General features: G+C 42.9%; 1 pseudogene; it reads left to right on the top strand.

Moving 5' to 3' along the window:
• Positions 1-231: 231 nt before the first annotated feature.
• On the top strand, positions 232-6317 carry LOC116368899 (tetraspanin-33-like; annotated as a pseudogene).
• The last annotated feature ends 1324 nt before the right edge of the window (positions 6318-7641 follow it).

Here is a 7641-nt window from a genome sequence, read left to right as displayed (position 1 = left end):
ATTTTCAGGGTACCGTAACAGGAGGGCTCTGTTTGTGGACTCTTTAATTACTCCCAAAACCTAGTAGTTTCTCTCAACCTGCACCTCGTAGTAGAATCTTCCTGAGGAGAGGCCCTCCTTTCCCATGACACTGGGAATATTCCAATGCCTTTCTAGGTCTTATTAGAGAGAATGTTGCCTGTATCCATCTCTCACTTTTTTCCTGTCCTCAGACAGAACAAGATAGCGATGTCTTGTATCAGGGTCCAGAGTCACATCCACTGCCCATTGCTGGACCTTCTTCATCTCAGCATCACACAACTTCTCCATCTCCTTGGTAACGGTATCCTCCACCTGAGACACAGCTCTCCTTAAGTTCCCCACACACAGATCACAGTAAACACTGATCTTAGTCCAGTCCCTGGTGTTCATGGGGTGCACAGGGATGGGAAGCTCTGGACTAGATGAAGGTCCTCAGTGTGTGAAATCTGCTCTAGCTCAGTGCTTCTCCTCTTTAACTCAGTGATTTCCTGCTCCAGCTTTTTAATGAGCCCTTCAGCCTGCCTCTCTGCTGATTTCTGCTTCTTCTCAATCACCCCAATGAGCTCAGCCTGGCTTCTTTCAATGAACTCCACCAGAGCAGTGAAGACCTGCACATCTGCTATTTCTCGATTTGCGTCGTTCTTGCTGGCCTCCACAGAGCGTTTTGATATCACTGATCTTCTGCAGTCGCTCCCGGCTCATTTGCTGCACTTGTGACTCCGTCTTCCCCAGCTGAGCCTTCCTCTCCCCAAACTCTTCCTCAAGAGGGACGGTGTGCTGAGTCTTATGGTCAGTCTCTGTGCAGAACTGACACACACACACACACACACACACACGTCTGGTCAGTCCTACAGAACAGCTCCATGAGTGTGTTGTGCTTCTTACACATCATGTCTTCCAGGTTCTCCGCAGGGTTGATCAGTTTGTGTCTCTTCAGTGCTGGGGCTATCTGATGAGGCTGCAGGTGAGTCTCACAGTAGGAGGTCAGACAAAAGTGATAACTAAGTGGCTCTGGGAACAAAACATCAATATTTAGGGTCCATGGCCAGGAAACTCCCCAGACCTTAATCCCATTGAGAACTTGTGGTCAATCCTCAAGAGGCGTGTGGACAAACAAAAACCCACAAATTCTGACAAACTCCAAGCATTGATTATGCAAGAATGGGCTGCCAACAGTCAGGATGTGGCCCAGACGTTAATTGACAGCATGCCAGGGCGGATTGCAGAGGTCTTGAAAAAGAAGGGTCAACACTGCAAATATTGACTCTTTGCATCAACTTCATGTAATTGTCAATAAAAGGCTTTGACACTTATGAAATGCTTGTAATTATGCTTCAGTATTCCATAGTAACATCTGACAAAAATATCTAAAGACACTGAAGCAGCAAATTTTGTGTAAATGTATATTTGTGTCATTCTCAAAACTTTTGGCCACGACTGTAGTTTAAAGGTAAAATCCGACTTTAACCAGAAAGGATTAATAGCAGGAAGATGACTTCTCCTCACCTGCTACAGTAACCTCTCTCTCCACTCTCTGCTGTGTGGATGGGTTTTTTCTTTCTCCTCAGAATCAGACAGAAACAAAAATGTAATGTTTTATGCAATTCCGAGGTCTCCAGGGGGTTGATTCTGGTTCTGAAAAGCAGCTTAAAGTTTCTGTAGTTGAATGTTAAGTTTCACTTGAGCGTAGTGACATCCCGTAGCTCCTGCCTGGCTGTGTGTGTATCTGCTCCATAGAGTTATAACTATGGTCTGCTCTTAAAGGAGAAGACTTCCATTTCCAGAGTAAGCTGTTTCTCACATACCTCCTTACTGTTTTCTATACTATTGTGAATATGATAATGATGATAATGATGATACTGTAAGAGCTGTTTGAAAATGTACTTTTGGCCTGCCTGGTGACATCACCAGGTAGTACATTTGGTAATTGACCAATAAAAAAAGAATTCCAAACCCCTCTGCCAATAACAGCTAGTTTTCAGTTTTCCTCCCAGACAATCCTAGAAACATTTTTGATTGAGAAATTGCTCTTTGCCAAGAAGGTATTGTTGTTTTCAATTACAATGGTCAAAAACAAACAATCACAGTAAGGTAATGAATTATTTGATATTGAGATTAAAAACATCTGCCTTGGACAGTTTAAATCCCTCCTGTTCTCCCCCATTTGAGACTGCATGTCTTTCTCCTGTGTTATACTGTCACAAAGACACAGGTTCATATTTAGTCTCATATCGTTCTACTCCATAAGCCTAGTTACAACAAGAAAAATAACATTGACTTTTTTCTTTTCATTTTATCAGATGATCTCATTGGTGTTGATGTCTGTTGGTATTTACGCCATGAAACATGCCGGTAAGTGATCCTCCATTGACTCAATGGATGCCTACATTCAGTGTGAATTTCCAGAGCTGTTTGTATGGCATTCTAGTGGTGCTTTCATACTGAGTTCAATAGGCCTAGGTCCTGCACCATACTGTAGCTAAACGTTTTTAAAAGGAAAACGAAAATGAGTTTCTTATTGGACCAGGTAGTCTCATCCCATCCTGTTTCACTCCATTTCTCCTGTTTTGTGCCTTTATGAACACGACCCTGGTCGCAACACCAAGGCAGAAATGCCAAGGCAGTACAGGACGTTTATAGAGTATGTCATTTTGTTTATGTGGTTCCAAAGGTCCCTCTGTTAGGAAGAATGTCAAAAATACAAACGGCTCACAACTTCTTCTAAGGTTTGATGAATATCCCCACTATGTTTGTAATTCCTTCTAAGATAAGAACCAACTTGAGTCATTGTAAACAAATCAAGCTCTCTCTCTCGCTCTCTCTCTCTCTGGCGCCACGTATTCTCACTCACTCACTCACTCTTTGGCTCCACGTATACTCTTTCTCTCTCCACTCTCTCCGGTACATGATTCTTTCACTTGCTCTCGGTCCCTTTTCTCCCTCTCTTTCTCCCTCTCCCAGAGGCAGCCATGGCCTGTCTAGCGGTGGACCCTGCCATCCTGCTGCTGATCGTGGGGGTGCTCATGTTCTTCATCACCTTCTGTGGCTGTGTGGGCTCCCTCAGAGAGAACATCTGCCTCCTACAGACAGTCAGTGGTCTAGCCCACTTCTAACTCTTTTTAAAAGAGCACCCTCAAATCAAAATCAAATCAAATGTTATTGGTCACATTCACAGAATACAACAGGTGTAGACTTCACTGTGAAATGCTTACTTACGAACGTATTCCCCACAATGCAGACTTGTATTTGATAAATAAAACCTTCATGCCTACCTACCTTCCTTGAAGAAATCAGTGATCTGTTAAGGATTGGTGGGTGAAAGCAATAAGATAGAAATGGTGCTTTCACATAACCAAACGTATGAATCAGTTATCTCTACCTCAAGGAAGGCAGGCAGGCAGGATGGAAGGAAGAATGCATTCTAAAAATATTGGAATTGGACCACTGCCAATTATCAGCTGTGTTGTGCTCTATCATTTGAATAGCCTAGTATGAGATACTTTAGTCCTCCTCAGGTTATCTGCTGAAGGGGGTTTTGACTCCTGAAGGATTACCAGGCTAATACATTCTTATCCATAAGACTTGTGTGAGTCTTGCCCTCAGACTGAACAAATGATTAACTCTTCCTCTCTCTCTCTCTTTCCTTCTTTCTTTTTTCCTTCCTGCCTTCCTTCCTTCCTTATTTCCTCCAGTTCTGCATCTTCCTGACTATCATCTTTCTGCTGCAGCTAGCTACAGGTGTCCTGGGCTTCGTCTTCTCAGATAAGGTACTGTATCTCCACTAGGAAAGGATAGTGATACCCCAATAATTCTATGAGAATTATGGGGGTATCACTGGGAATTATGGGGGTATCACTATGGGAATTATGGGGGTATCACTATGGGAATTATTTTTATTGGTTGTATCATGCAGCATTTTATTACCCATAATAAACTGTACATGTCGGTTCCCCCTAAGAAGTTTACTCTGGGAACTCCTTCCCTCACGTTCCGTCTCCTCCACCCCTGCCTCTAGCTAGGTCATTATACCTGGACCTGGTCCCAACATTCTGTCCTTCTCCAGTTCTTGTTAAAGAAGTGCAACATCTCTCTTTGAGGTCAATTCAATAGATTGTTACTGTCCCCAAAGGGCAGTTCTTGTGCAGAATCAAATCTGCGTAATTGAAACGTACACACAGCATATACAACAAGAGAAATAGAAATCATTAAAAGAGAAAGATTTGACGTGAATTCACAATATTTACAAGAGCGGCCAACGAAAGCCATGCTTTTGGATTAGACTGTTGAAAAAGGTTGCCTTTCTAATGTTCAATTGGCTCAGTTAGTGCTCATATCAGTTCATTTAAGTAATTACCGTAAGATAAGGGTCAGAAATATATGATAATGACGACAATAATGCTAATGTACATTTAGATGAGGAAGTTATTTTTTTTGGGCTGTTTGTCAGTCTGTGACTTGTGGCCAGAGAGCGCCCTCTGCTGCTAGTTGCCTTCAACTGCACTTCACCGGTCGATTTAACTCATCCAGCAGCAGGCTGTTGGTTTTCAGAGGAATGTACTACGTGTAAACTTTGAGTGTGCGCGTGCCACTGTGCGTGCTTGCTTACGTGTGTGTGCACGTTTGTAAAGACAGAATGCAGCTTAAAGAAAGTCAGGTCTGTTTTCTAACTATGGGGGTATTATATTACCAGGATTTACTCAGGATAAATACATGTGTGTAATTCATTCATGTGGGAACAATCTTGTCTTGCTCAGGTTACAATTGAGTGTATTAGTTGATTGACTAAACAAATTATTTAAAGCAAATGTCATCTTTCTTTTCTTTATTTTCTAAAGGCACGGAATAAAGTGAGTGAGATTATCAACAATGCCATCGTTCATTATAGGGATGACATTGACCTCCAGAACCTCATCGACTTTGGTCAGAAAGAGGTGAGGAGGGGACCACATATAACTGGAAACAACACTTTCTCACTGTAATACTTGTTGTTCCCAAATAATACACGTTGATCTCAAGTACTGTACAGCGACGGTAGTTACACTACTGTTTATTCAGTACTGAGGGGTCTTTGTCAGATTTGGTTTTGAGATGATCCTTTTTGGTTCCTCTATCTTCCTCAACTGAAAACAACAGTTCATTGTATAGATCTTAATCAGAAATGTGTCTCACAAGCTCCTGAGTTAAAAGACAACATCTACACACCACACTGACAACAAGTTTCACACAAATACAGACTGACAGCTGTTGACTACACAGGCTATACAATCCATTAACCAATGACTTGTTTGTCCTCGTCTCCTCAGTTCAGCTGTTGTGGAGGTGTCACCTACACCGACTGGTCTCAGAACATGTACTTCAACTGCACCACAGACAACCGCAGCCGAGAGCGCTGCTCTGTTCCCTTCTCCTGCTGCCTGCTGTCTAAAGATGAGGTCAGGGGTTAGAGGTCGGGGCCTTGGGGTATTACAATCATCTTGCCAGCAACTTGTTACAGTGGTTAAATCATGACAGGCTACAGTTAAGTGTGCTATTTTTATGTTCCACTTTATTGTCAAGTGTGATTTAGTTTCAACCGAGCACAATGTGCAATGTCATGTACGTACTTGTGCATTATTGTGCATTGTAATTCAAATGTATCTCTCTCTGCAGGCGGTCATTAATACAATGTGTGGTCAGGGGATACAGGAGCTGCCATATCTACAGGCTGGTGCCTTCATCCACACAAATGGCTGCATCGACAAGCTGGTCAACTGGATCCACAGCAACCTGTTCATGCTAGGGGGCATCGCCCTGGGTCTGGCCATCCCACAGGTAGACATCACACACACACTTGTAGAGTATATTCCAGGGTTGGGGTCCATTCCAATTGATGTCACTCAATTCCTTCAAATCAACAGTAGAAATACATAGCTTCTCCTTTTCAGGTTATTAAGAAGTAACTGAAAGTACATTTTGTTATTTTAATTGTTAATTGGAATTTCAGTGTACTTCTTGAATTGACTGACTTCAATTTAATTTGACCCCAGTCCTGGTCTATTTAGATTCACATTGTAACTCTATGGGCACATCATCTAGAAGTGTAGAGAGGGTCAGGAACCACATGAAGTCACTTCTCTAAAGTCACTTCTCTGCTCACCCAGCCTCTATTGTTTTCCTGTGTCCTCTTTCTCTCTCTCTCTCTTTCTGTCATTAGCTGGTGGGGATCCTCTTGTCTCAGATTCTGATCAACCAGATAAAGGACCAGATTGAGCTTCAGAACTACAACCTGCCAGCACCGTACTGACCCTTGGCAGTAACCTGGTCATGATCAGGTCCTACCCGATCAAACTGGACCAGGACTAGGTCATCAACCCAGGGTCACCCAGGGGTGTGGGAGTCTGGAATTCTACCCCCTTCTGCTGGATGGGGCTCAAGCTTTCATGTAGATGGTGTTCATTTTCAAGGCTGCTTGATCATTTCAATGGTGACAAGGACTGGCTTTGAGGCCAAAGATTCTGGTTGGATGCTCCACCATTTGCAAGAGTCGAGGTGGTCCTGCTCTCTTTCTGCGTTCTTGACTCTCTTGCGTGTCTTTTTTGTTCAGTATATAATCTAACCAACTGAGCTACCAGAACCAATGGTTTATTCCTGAATGGGTTGATGTAGGTGAGGGACCAGCCCATGTGAAATGGCTGAGAACCAAGGTTCCGAAAAGGTCTAGATGCCTGGACAGTGTGTCAATGTGTGCTTGTTTCGTTTTAGCTCACCCAGTATCCTGGATGGGTGGAGTTTTCACTTTATGACCAATGGAATGGTCAATGTTGAAACTCTGCCCACCCTGTGCCCCAGGGGAGCTAAAATGAATGCATCTAATCAGGAAGTACTCCAGCCAGACAAGCCAATGGAGAACTCCTCCATTCACAGCTATTCGTCATTGACTCATCTCAAATATGGCACGATCTGTAATTTATTGAAAAGGGAAAAACACCAGCAACCGGAGTCCAAACCCTGCTGAAATAATGTAGACTATGTCCAGTTACTTTTTTGTCAATGTGGTTTACGACATTGATCTGGTATTTATATCCATCCAGTTATCCGCTAATACTCTCATAGAGTGAGAACAAGACAATTCTGTCGGCCCTTCTCAAATATGAAAGCGCAAACCCAAGTATGTAATAAAGCTCATTAGCTTTACAGTCAATTTAGCTTGTGTGTATGTAAATCTCCCAACTGTAGTTTGCCATGCATGCTATAACAAGTTTTATAAACTGGGTTGTTTGATCCCTGAAGCCTTTCTTTTTACTGCGCCATTTATGTTGGTAACCAGTTTGTAATAGCAATAAGGCACCTTGGGGGTTTGTGGTATGGCCAATATACCACGGCTAAGGGCTGTATCCAGGCACTCAGCGTTGCGTCTTGCATAAGAACAGCCCTTAGCCGTGGTATTGCCGATATACCACACCCCCCCAAGCCTTATTGCTTAAATAAATCATTGCACCTACAGCCTTTACAGTAAAGTGTTACCCAATTGATTTCTACACATTTTAAGGGATATTCTCATTTCGTTTTACATCAAATCCATTCACACAGAGTAAATTGTTGTCCCCCCTTTGCCTCCAGAACAGCCTGAATTCTTCAGGG

This window comes from Oncorhynchus kisutch, unplaced genomic scaffold, assembly GCF_002021735.2.
Source record: "Oncorhynchus kisutch isolate 150728-3 unplaced genomic scaffold, Okis_V2 scaffold2014, whole genome shotgun sequence".
Taxonomy (NCBI): Eukaryota; Metazoa; Chordata; class Actinopteri; order Salmoniformes; family Salmonidae; genus Oncorhynchus; species Oncorhynchus kisutch.
Note: the sequence above shows the minus strand (reverse complement) of the source record. Positions and strands in the feature narration are given on the sequence as shown.